General features: G+C 34.4%; 1 long non-coding RNA gene across 1 annotated transcript; it reads left to right on the forward strand.

The window, feature by feature from the left end:
- Nucleotides 1-3,183: 3,183 nt before the first annotated feature.
- Nucleotides 3,184-11,431, forward strand: LOC109134969 (uncharacterized). The gene is made up of 8 exons (XR_002039848.3): nucleotides 3,184-3,598; nucleotides 4,412-4,487; nucleotides 10,038-10,100; nucleotides 10,306-10,488; nucleotides 10,576-10,682; nucleotides 10,766-10,847; nucleotides 10,949-11,046; nucleotides 11,191-11,431. It is a non-coding gene; the product is annotated as an uncharacterized LOC109134969 (long non-coding RNA).
- Nucleotides 11,432-13,358: the final 1,927 nt, after the last annotated feature.

Genomic DNA, 13,358 nt, shown 5'->3' on the forward strand with positions numbered 1-13,358 from the left:
CCCCTTTCCTTGATCCGCAGATCCTAAGTGTGCACACACCCCAAGTTAATATCCCTTTATGAATACAAAGACATTGGAGTAACCTTGATGCCAACTAGTGGACTTGGAAGAACCCTTCTTGAACAAAGCCAAGTGGTAATTGTAATAAGAATAACATAGGGGTAAACCTTTCCTTTAATTCAAATAAAGAATTATGATAAACAAACTTAATTATAGGGAATTAAAAAAAAGATAATTTAAACTTTTAAAACTAAAACTCATGTTAATATTTTTGAGTTACTCAAAGCCACTGATTTGCAAAAGTGGAATCCTTCATTAAAAAAAATGGATTATACATGCAAACTGATTTTTTTTTATTTACTTTTCTAAAACAAACAAAACAATATTTGGTTGGTTTAGCATATCTACGAGTTAACAAAGCAAGAGAAAATACAAGCTTTAATTTTTTTTTTTTTTGAGGGGACAAGCTTTAATTTTATCTAGCCTAAATGATAAGAAGGTTTGATTAAACCAATTGCATATACCAATTCATATAATTTATACTAAAACACACATAACTAATGTATACATAATAATTAAAGATCAAGCCACGTAAATGTACCTAGGCCTTGATAATTCACGAAACAAGAAAATCAACTAGTAAGGGAATGTTCACGAACGAAATCCTCCTATTAATTATAAGCTAGTTCTAATCAAAACGATGAACAATATATGAACTCTAAAAGAAAATTATGCTAAACTAACTAATTATAGACATGATTCATGCTCAAACAATTAAAACATGTTTTTATAAAACTCAAAAAAATCAAAAACTAGGAATCAAAACAACTTTAAAAAAATAGTACTTACAAAACCTCCCGCTAAAACTCCTCGGTGAAAAACTAAAACTACTCAAAGAGACCACTCACTTTAGGGAAAACTTTATAAGGAACTCTCAATATTTTTTTGTGAAGAGAAAGTGAAGGATTAGAGGGGTATTTATAGTGTAAACTAGGGTAGATTAGAGGTAAAACTTTCCTAAATTATTAAAATTAGGGCAAAAGAATTTAAAAAGTTTTTGCAACATTCTACAAAGCTGTCGTGCAGCAGCTGTAGATGCAGCAAAATTTATTTATTTATTTTTTTGTTTTTTTAAAAAAAAACTCTTCCCTTTATTTGTAAAAATTCTTTCCTAAAATCAATTTTGTTTGATTTTAAAGAGATTGTTAAATCTTCCCAAATCAATTAAAATCCCATACTTTCTAACTCAATATAAATCTCATAAAAATCTAATAATATAAGATTTAACAAAATATTTTAAATATTTAAAGTTTTCGGTTTTATTTAAAAGAATCAATTTTTCAAAACAACACTTATAAAAAAGATCCGAAAATTACATACTAAAATGTATAATCTAATTTTATTACCCAAAAATGAATTTTGGATCGGATTTTATAAAATTATTTATCAAATATTTGTTTAAATAACTAATTAAATAAATAAGATAATGACAAGAGCAACTATTGTTAAAAATTACTAAAATAACCTTTAAAATTCAAACTATATTTCCCTCCAAATGATTCCCTCCAATGTGATTTTAAAATAGTTTGAAATGAGTTTTGAAGATAAATTTTTTTTTAAAATAATCTCAATAAATGCCTAAAAATATGGGGTATTACAAAAAACCCCGAGAATTTTCCAGCTACAACTCCGAAGACACATTTCTGAGGATTCAGTTTCAACTTATATTTTCGAAGAGTCTCAAAAGTCTCTCGGAGATCACCAATGTGACTCTGCTCCTCCTGACTTTTAACGATCATATCATCAATGTAGGCCTCCATATTACGCCCCAGCTGTGGCTGAAAAACAGTATTAACTACTCTCTAGAAGGTAGTCGGTGCATTTGGGAGGCCGGATGGCATCCTCAACCAACCATAGAGTCCTTTCTCCATGATGAATGATGTTTTATCTTAGTCTTCTGGCCACATTGGGATTTGATGGAGAGCAGAGTAAGCATCCATAAAACTCAGCAAGGCATGGGCGGCCGTCGAGTCTACTAACCGATTTAGTTTCGGCAAGGGGAAGTTGTCCTTAGGACAAGCTTTGTTAAGCTCAGTATAGTCCACACACATCCTCCATGTGCCATTGGGCTTAGGAACCATGATCATATTAGCGATCCAGTCTGGGTAATAGGTCTCTCGAATGAATTTTGACTTTAACAATTTTTGCACTTCTTGGTCGACGACCTGATTCCTGGCCGGACTAAGGTGCCTTTTCTTCTAACGAACAGGTTTTTGACTTGGATCTATATTCAGTTTATGAACATCCACTTCAGGATCAATTCCTGGCATTTCTTCAGCATTGTATGCAAAAACATCTTCGAATTCTTTCAACATACCGACTAGCTCGTCCTTTAGCCTGGGCTCTAGAACGGACCCAACCTTGAGCGTCCTTTATGGACGTTTATCATCCAAAGAAATATTCATAGGCGCTTCTACAGGCTCTAGTTGTTCAAGTACAACACCCATAATAGCCCTCACTTCTTTTGACGAGGATGCTTCTTCTTTGATAGTCATGCATTTCCTGTTCTTGCTCGGCAAGAGGCTGGACGGTTTGCTTGCTGGAGGAACCTGCACCTGAGGTCTTTCAACCACCGACCTCAAAGCGTCCACTTGGTCTTTAACAAACTCGGTCGTCTTGCCTTCAGCAATTATCTTTGGCTGTTATGACTTTTCACCTCTCCATGATGAAGGTCTCAGGGTGGTGAGATAACATTCTCTAGCCGCTTGTTGATTCCCATAAAGAGATCCAATTTTTCCCCTATCACACTCAAACTTCATCAGCATGAGATGAATAACAATTATCGCCTTGATATGGTTCATGGTTGGTCGTCCTAAAATGACATTGTAGGCCGTCAAATCTTTGACGACTGAGAACTTAACTGTAATACCCCGAATTTTCAGAATTATTTTGTTATTTATTAAGGTTTAATATTATTTCCACTCAAATATTTTATGATAATATAATTTTATTTGATAATCATGTTTACTAAAATAATGATTTCATTTAGTTTTGATTTATTTAACAAGTTTCAATCAAATCATTTACTTGTTTTATTATTCATTTCATTATTTCTAATAAATTAAACTCTTTACTTTTGAGTGTGGGTATCTTTGTACATGTTGTCCATCCATCTTTTAGCAATCCAAAGCCCAAATACCAAGTCCATAACCCATATGATTTTTAGCCAAAAGAAAAAAAAATAAAAACAAAAAAGAGAAAGGGGGTGAAAACTGATTTCACTTCACCATCTCCCTCCCTCCTTCTTCGTCTGATTCACAACACACAAGAACCAAGATTTTCAACACCTTCCTCTCCTCCGAAGTTCTTCGTCTAATTCACAACACACAAGAACCAAGATCTTCAACACAAAAATTTCAGCTTTGTCGTAAATAGTTGAATTTCAGTCCACATTTCAGACATTAGGGGCAATTTTTTTTTCAAAAGCTAAACCATAGTCCTCACACCTCACACATCCACCATTAGATTTCTGACCAAAAATCCTCCTATAAATACTGAATTCTACTCACCATATTACTCAAGCAAACAATCTCAAAAGGTTTGCTTCAATTCATTTCTTTCTTCCTTGATATCTGATTTTTGATTTTTAAAATTAAAAATGAAATTGAAACCACCAAAAATAACTCCTCTGTTTTCTTTCTCCACCGGAAACCGCCACCTTCGACCACCCATATAATCGCCTGAAACCACCTGAACCAATCGACCACCACAGAACCATCGACAACCGCCAGCCTTGTTCTCCCCCTTCACGCGTCCCCTGACCTCTGTAGTCATGACCCGCGCCAGCCACCCTCGAATCCAACCCTTTTTGCGGCGTCCTGACCTACCTCCGACCACCGAACCAACATCACCACAAAATTCTTTCGTCTCCTCTATCGCCTCCTCTGTTTTCTCCCTTCCTTTTTTTTCATTCCTCCTTTGTGTCGTTTCTCAGTTTGAGAAACTGAAAACCTCCTTTCCTTTTTGCCTTTTTGTTTATTTGTGTTTTACTTAGTTTATTTTGTTTACTTTTTTTTCAAAAACAAAATCAATGACTTTCCTAAATTAACCTACGCTATTAAGTTAGTATATTTTAGTTAATCTTTTATAACTTGAAAATGTTCATTGATCTTCTTAAACAAAATAAGGAGTATAATAGAGTTAGTTTTTCATGTTTAAATAATTGTTCAAGTTAATAAAAATGAAGTTGAAGTAATTTTGTGAGTACTTCAAATGATTTGAAAATCATACACGTTGAGTCATAAATTCTCTTAAAGATCATTAAGAATTTCTTTTAAGTTATTTGAATTGCTTATTACATAAAAAAGGGTTATTTAGGAACTAACTTAGCTCTCGTTAATATCTATTGTAGACTCTGATTTCGTAGACGAGGAATATCAAGAGTGCTAATACGTTCGTGAATTTAACTTTTGGGCACGCGTCACGAGGTAATCTCCGATGTCCATCTAAACATAGATCCCGTTAGTGTAAAATGAATTGATTACGTGATTATTATGTGCTTATAAAATTTATATGTATGGACTATAATTATGGATTATCGACTTAATACGGAGTATGAATACGAAGAACGAAATGAACAATGACTATGGATTTCGAGTATGAATCATGACTATGGACGATGTACGATATGACAAAGATGTTTACTATAACGTTATTAAAATCGTTGATGTCATTAGTAATTTTATTATTATTATTATTATTATTATTATTATTATTATTATTATTATTATTGTTATTGTTATTATTATTATTATCATTGTTATTATTATTGTTGTTGTTGTTGTTATTATTATTATTATTATTATTATTATTATTATTATTATTATTATTATTATTATTATTGTTGTTGTTGTTGTTGTTGTTATTAATATTGAGATTTTATAAAAGTTGGAATTAGTAAAGAACTTGTGATAAAGAAATGATTATGAATCTGAAGTGATAAATAAACTCAAATGACAGTTGTGTTTATGAAATAAGTTATAACTGCTATGAATGGATTGAGATTATGATGGATTGAATATGTTCACACTAGATTGAACAAGATAACGTAAATGTGTACGTGATTTATGTGATTACTTGAATTAAAAGATGTTAATCACGTAAAGTAAAATATCGGAGGGAAATGATGAATAAGTAGCCCTGTATTAGTGGTTCAGCGGCCCCTACAGGTTCTCTGGTTACTATGCTGATTATTCTGTTACTGTCTTCCTTCTATCTTGTTGTGATCCAAGTAGAAGGGGTATGCACACTAGGGACTCTATTGTTATGGACATTATGATATATGTAGGTGGTTATAGGGGTTCGCCCTGGCCTACAAGTGGGTGGTTATAGGGGTTCGCCCCGGCCTACAATGTTGAAGTAAGTGGTTACAAGGGATTGACCCCAGCTTACTGGCATTCTCTTTCTCCTTGAATAACTGGATTAATTGAATTAATGATATGATTATTCTGTGTATATATATGTGTGTATGTGCTATGACTTCCAAAACTATTAACTTACTACTCTACAAAGTATTTTCAACTTAAGTATTTTGCGGGATGGAGTTGGAATTACTCAGTTTTTCTGATTTTTGGGAGCTCGTCTCTCTTGTTTCTTTTCAATGTATTTGTGCAGGTGGGTGATCGGGGGAACAAAAGGGAGATCATTTAGAGTTGTCATCCACTTAGCATATGATTAGCTTCCGCTGGAACTCTCAAACACTTAATTAATTAGTAATGTTTAATGAACGATTCACTTGGTTGTAATTAAGGATTAATGAATTTGAGTTTAGTTCGTCTTTAATTTAGCCTTGCATTTATTTCCAAGGAGATAAGTGCGGCAGTAGCGCCACCCGTCGAGTCGAACCCTCGTGGATTTATTTTTCCCCAAACCTCGAGTTTTACTACATGAAGAAGGGTTCGGGTCGGCGGGGGTGTTACATTAACAAAGTTTTGGACGCTTCTTTGTCCCCTACCCTGACGGGCAAGGTAACTGTTCCCATAGGGTGGATGATTCCTCCCCCAAACCCGATTATGGACAATGAACTGGGACTAAGTTGCCCTCGTTGAACTTTAACCTTGACAAACAATCAGCGCTTATGATATCTGTAAAACTTCCGGTGTCGATTATAATCCTTCTTACTCTCAAGTTTGCTATCTTCATCTCTACTACCAAGGGATCGTCATGAGGGGTTCTCAATTTTCCCCGATCCAGTTCACTAACGCCTACTTTAGGGAATGGGTCAGTCTCTACCTGATTGGTGAGCATGATTTGGTCGAGTTCCCTAAGGTAATTTTTATGTCCCCAGTTGGTTGGTCATCCAGTTGCAAAACCTCCGTATATGACAAGTACCACATCCTCATCAGTACTCTCACTTTCTTTCTTCCTGTTTTGACCATCATCTTTTTTCTGAAATTTTCTCCCTCCTTGGGGCAAATATGAATTCATCTTTCCTTTCCGAGCCAAATCCTCCAAAGCTCTCTTAACATGTTTACATTCATTTGCTTCATGGCCATAGTCCTTGTGGAAGTGACAATACTTACTTTTATCCCTATTTCTATGAGTTCCATCGGAGTTTTTATCTCCATAAGAATGGAGTATTGATCTTTGCTGAACTCTATGGGTTCCATCGGAGTTTCAGATTCTCTTCTTTTACTTCGCCTATACAAAGTTGTCATAGAAGTTAATGCCCATGTTTCTGCCTTCTTAGGATTGCTCTTCTTCGGCTAGATTGTTTCTTCAACCTTTTTCGCTTTTGGATGTTTTGCCTCCGCACATACTTGAGTTGCATGGATGAACACTTTAGCCTCTCGGAGGGCTTCAGCTAGAGTAGTGATCTTCTTCTTTACCTGATCAAACTTAAAACTTCCTGGCCTCAAATCTCAGATGAAGGTGTCAAAGGCCACTCCAGCATTCAGATCGTGAATCTGCAATGCTTCTAAATTGAATCTTTTCACAGAACTTCTTAAAGCCTCCTTTGGTCCTTGGATAATTTTGCCCAAGTGCATGCTTGTTTCCTGTTCTTGCCAATTGCCTACAAAATGACTGGTGAAAAGGTAACTAAGCACTGTGAAATTATTCACTGAGTTAGGAGGGAGATTATTGAACCATTTTTGCGCCACACCTTTCAAAGTGGCTGGGAAATTCTTACACTATGTTGCATCATCCACCGGTTGAACATAAATTTGATTTTTGTATGACGACAGGTGGTCGTCTAGATCAGTAGTCCCATCAAAGGGTTCTATCATAGGCAGCTTAACCTTTGGAAAAGGGGGTGCTTCCATGATTCTGGCCGAGAATGGAGTTGGCCAGTTAATCTTGAGAGACCCCGACAGTCCCTCAATTGGTATGTGCTCCTAACGATATTCCCTCAATACGGGATTAGAAGAGGTGTTTGCAAGGCCTGGACGCCTATACACTATAGGTTGCAATATAATTTTCTCTTGTCTTCACTACTACAAAAATGGCCAAACAGACTACCTATAGGAGACCGGTTGAGGTTACTAACCCATTTCTTAAATATAGGAAACCATGATTATCTAAACCAGTCTCTTAAGTTTAAGTATTTGACTAATAAAAAAAGTTGTTGTGAAATAAGAGATTGTTTTCAAGTAAAATCGGTTTCCTTGATATATTTTTATTTTTTTAATTCAATTTTTTTTTTCAATATAATACACTATTATACGTATGTATTCTTATTGTGAATATTTAGGAGACTACTTCTAACTTCAACTGGTTTCCTAAAAATAATAATTTTAAAATTTAATATCTTTTAATTAATACTAATGCAGTATAAGTTATATATATATATATATATATATATAACTATTTACTTTTAAAATTATGTAACAAATACAATAGAAAAAAAAGACTACCTCTCCTAATATTATTCTACCTAGATCGTGGTTAATACCTGTCAAAAGAAAATAAAAACTAAAATTACTGCGCCATTGCTTCTTGCGCCAAAGCTTGAACAATCTCATAGCTTCAGTCGACTCGCACACCATCCCTACAACCACCACTCCCCATAATCTAAATTCTCCCCCATAATCCAAATTCTTCCATCAAAATTCCACCAATGCTTTCGTAAAATTCATAATTAGAGCTCTCACATTGTTCAATTTGTCAAGTTGTGATTCTCGTCAATTCTTTTCGCCAATTCTTCTGGAATTTGTGATTTTTTTTCGTTAATTTGTGATTCATTTGGGAAGAAAAGAGATTTTCGAAAAAGTAAAAATTGGTGCACTTATAAAGGTAATTCGAGCAATTTTTTTGTCTGGTAAGCAATCTTTTCATTGTTATATTCGTCAATTTGTGATTCTCGTCAATTCTTTTCATCAATTCTTCTGGAATTTGTGATTCTTTTCGTCAATTTGTGATTCTTTTGGGAAGAAAAGATATTTTCGAAAAAGTAAAAAATCGGTGCACTTGTAAAGGTAATTCGAGCAGTTTTTTTTATGTCTGGTAAGCAAGCTTTTCTGCTCAGTTTTAGTTGCTTACAATGTGTTTGTTAAAATGCCTGAGTGAATTTTTTCTATTACTTTCTTCTTGCTATTCATAACTTACTGTGTTTTTTTTTTCATTTAGGTATATTGTTTATAACTTTGTTGTTATCATGAACATAATCAGGAATTAGAAATATATACATTATGATATAAATTGGATATGAATGGACTAATAGAAGTAAGGTTGGAACCTCAAATTGGATATGAATGGACAGTTTGCTGTAGTTCAACTGAACTTTATGATTACTAATCCATTGATGTTGTATTTCTATAACTTCATTGATATCGCAATTGGCCATTGATGCTTTAAGATTAACACCATTATAACACTACTAATGCTTATCAACAACCTTATTATATATGCATTGTTGTAACCCCACTTGTGCATTCTTAATACAGCTTCACGGTATCAATTTACGTTGTAAATGTTAGCTTATACAGTTATACTGCATTTCAGTCAAAAATAAAGAAAACAAAACTGTTACTTTTGCCGTCCTGTGTACATTTTGCAAATGTTTCCGCTTGTAATGTTGAGCAATTATTCAGAAGTAGAAGACTTATCAGTTGCAAGACTGAAGACTTGCATTACTCTATGTCCTTTGATTGGAAACGTATTATGAAATATTGCTTTTGACCAACTTTTGAAGGATTTGTCCTTTCTACAGTACTATTGTTAATCGCTATTTGCTCGGCTGCTGGTTAACTACCATGTGTGCACTCCATTCTTAAGTAATGAGATTCTTCATAGATGTATTAGTTTCTTTAAAAATCGTATAGATTAGTGTTCTATATCACTTTTTTATTTACATATATGAAATTTCTATTAGAGTGTGAGCATATGTAAATATACTTTTTTTTTATAAATCATATGTTTCATCTATGTGATTAGATATGATCCTTGTCCACCTTGAAAATGGTCCCACCATTATAGTTTATCCTGTAATAGCTAGTATGGTGAAGAACACTGAATCTGATTTAGTAATATGTTTTAGTGAATGAGGTTCATTCTTTCATATAACTCTGATCTTGGTAATTAATATTTTCTTTATATTGACTGTCATGCTATACTATGTTGCTTCAGTGGCCGACTGGCTGACTGTGGTCATATAATAGGAGAGTTAGTATTACATAGATGAAACATTCATGGCCTTAGATAGAATGAACTGAAAACTGTTGCAATGGATCTCAAGTTCAGATTTTTGTAAATTGTTGTCAACTAAGTGCTACACATAAATAGGTCTGACTAAAGAAACTCGGGGTTTATTATACGATGTTAATATGGGTTTTTTTTGCACAGCATATGTAAATATACTAATTCAATTTTTTGAGAAGGAGTATAGTATTAATACTAAGTATATAATTTTTTCACTTATCGTTCATATAATATACATTAGACAGGTTTTGTTTATCGTGTACATATTAAAGTCAATTAATTATATGCAATTTTATCATATAACGATTTAACTTGTTTTATGTGTTTATTATTCATTTTAGGTGTACGTGGCTTGTGTTGTTGCTAGCACCTTGAATTGCATTGTCTATACGTGGATTAATTAAGTAAGTAAATATTCCTAGTTTTGTGATTGGTGCTTCCAAAGAGATATGAGATCAGCTCACATGTCGATTCTCATGAAGTATGTATTTTTGTTTCGAGGGACATGAAATATAATTATTTAGTTGGCTTTTAATTGTGATTTTTTTCTAAATAATTGATGATTTCAATAAGTGTCTCTATGAGCTTAATTTTTTTTTGTTATGCTAGGCACTTAAGTGAATCATGTAAAAAAGATGGCATATCTGGGGTGTATGGATTTTGTGATCCTAATTATCTGGCTCCATGGACTCCAACTATAGAAGAAGACCGATCTGACTATTTATGTCGTGTTTTCGGGTGCAATGGAAGCAAGAACCTTAATCAACTACTTTTTGCACCTTTCCATGAAAAGTAAGTGTGTATGCATAATATATTGAAATTTGATCTAAATTAGTGTATATGAGTATTTTTTTGCCTTTGCTAATAAGTTGCATATAGACGACATTGGATGCTAGCTGCCATAAGCCCTTGGAATGGAACAGTTTTTGGCTTGATCCTAGTGGAGCAGACTATATCCGTGAATTCGCTGAACGGATCATCAATGAGTATATGACCTAATCATAGTCTATTAATATTTATAGTTATCTTATTATCAATTTCTTCATCTAATTAGGTGAAAATTTCTTAGAGGTATTGTAAAATTTAGCATGGTTCATCGAAAGGACGTCAAGAAATTGAAAAAGAATCCTGTAAGGTGGAACAAGATACAGGTTTGTGTAATAATATATCTAAAAATATACTATATGTAATGACACATTGGAATTGAAATAGTTATGTCAATTGTTGATTTATCTGAACTTTTTCATGACAGTTTCCTCGTCAAGCTCTGAACTGCAATGATTGTGGCTATTATGTTTGTCGTTACATGATTGAAACTATCCAAGTAGACGGCAATTAATTCCTGATAAGGTAACTTCGTCACTCATTAACATCTAATAATTTTTTGGGATTGAAAATATTTGTGAGGAACGAGGAGAATGTTATTGTTGCTCATACTAATAAAATACATATTTATACTAATTCTAATTATAATTATCTGAAATTATTTTGTAGTACTTTCCAGAGATTCTTAGCACTTATTCCCAAGAGATGATTGACGAGTTAAGAGATATGTGGTTGGATTATTTAACAATTAAACACAAGACGATGGAGATTGAAGACGACGGTCAAGTTTGAATTGTACATATTATTTGATTATTTTAGAATTTTAGTTTTAGTAGCTAGCATTATATTATAGAAACTTTATTTTAAGAGAATAAAATTGGTTTTTTATATAAATTAAATGTAGCAAATATTTTTTTGACATGATGAATAAAGCAAGCAAGAATTTATATTTAATAATATTGTTCTGACTATTTTAAGTTGTTATACAAACCTGTCAAAAAAAATCAAAAGAAATTGTTTTATTAGAAAAAAAAAGCGTATATAGAAAGAGCCGCAAATACAGGATAATGTATGTATTGTAACATTTAACTAAACCTAAGAAACCGATTGTGGTCAATACATGGTTTCAAAGGGTAAGGCAAAGAGACTGGTTTTTAATGTTAAATGGTCTCCTAACCTCTTTACATATTATATATATACTTATCTAAGAAACTGGTTTTACCTGTCAACTGATCTCCTAAATAAACAAGGAAACCAGGCATTATAACCGGTCTCTTAGCCTAGGATACCTGTGAGATGGAGATGTGTTATAGTCCGGTTTCCTAGGCCATTTTCAACCGGTTTCCTAGGCCTTTTTTGTAGTAGTGCTTGGTTGAATAGCAGAGGGACCTAGACTTCTTCCCTCAGTCTTAGACGCAACCTCAACGGCGAATCCCTTAGATAAGGGGTGGATCCTGAGGCCGAACGCTGCAGAACCGCATCCTTCTTTGCCTTCAAATACTCTCGAGCATCGGTCTCCATTCTATGACCACTTGGACCAATGTCGTCTTGAGTTTGGACTACCAACTTCCAGTCCATCTTCCTTCGTTGCTCACTAACCTCTGGTTGCTTTCCTTTGGTACTGAGCCTTTTGGACAATTCCTGCCGAGGAGGCCTGCTAGGTCCTGGATGACCCACCTGAGATTGTCCCTTTAGAGGATTGATAGCAGCGGGATCAGGATTTACTTGAAAAAACAACATATTACTCTTGATATGCTCCTGAACAACATCAGCCATCTTAGTTTGAAAGTCATTCAAGACGTTTTCCAGATGGGCAGTTGTCACTGGACGCTCAAGATTCTCTTGAATAACAGGCTCACGGCTTCGTCCAGAGAGATTGACAACAGCCGGAGGCTTATCCCTTCCTCGCGGTGGCCTTTCGTCATCCACCGTATCCTCTGCTCGAATTTCAATGCTTCAGTTTCTAGCTACATTAGATGAGTGACAATCAGTCACTGTTGCGTCTTCCCACAGACGTTGCCAAATGTTACGTAGTGCTAGACTCGTAAATATATTGCTATTACCACAACGGGTTCTTCAATTAGAGACTTGTACAACAATACCTTGATCAAAATATCCCGAACCTGAGCTTCGCTCCCGAACCTGAGCTCCGCTCCCGAACTTGCAAAACGCGACCCACCCTAGAGGTTTGGGTGGTATTTCCCCCTCCGAAGATCAAGTCAGGTATCAGGAGTCGTAAGGAAACTTTTAGAGAGAGAAAGTAGATAGAAAGAAAATTATGACAGAGTAACAATACACTGCTCTGAAAAACGTACCTTTCTCCTGATTTCAAGGACTATTTATAGTGTTTGGGATAATTGTTGTACCCTGAGCGAGGTCACCCTAATTTGGGAGTACCTGATTGGCGAAGCAATGAAATCATGACACGTGGCAAGCATTTATTGGAGAGCGCACATCATCTAACTTTATGCAAGTGCCTTTTTGGGACTCTGGGCCCAAGTACAAACCAGGCCAGAAAGGCGGGCTGATACTTCTCTAAATTGGGATTTGTACTTCAGCTATCCTTCTTTTCATCCTGTACTTTCTTCAATAAGCAACGGACACGTGGACGACCCAGATGAATCCACGTGTCCTACTTAGAGCCGCCGATCTTTAGGCTACAAGAATACTACTATACTAGTCATTAAAATCCATAAAACTCCATTAATAACATCCTTTTTAAAATTCCAGCAATATATAATTTATTGAAACTCCCTTTGAACATACTTAAATATACTTAAAATCATAAGTATAATCAATTTCATAGTTTATAACAAACTACTATGATTTTCCAATCT

The sequence above is a fragment of the Beta vulgaris genome, chromosome 5 (assembly GCF_026745355.1).
Source record: "Beta vulgaris subsp. vulgaris cultivar EL10 chromosome 5, EL10.2, whole genome shotgun sequence".
Lineage (NCBI taxonomy): Eukaryota > Viridiplantae > Streptophyta > Magnoliopsida > Caryophyllales > Amaranthaceae > Beta > Beta vulgaris.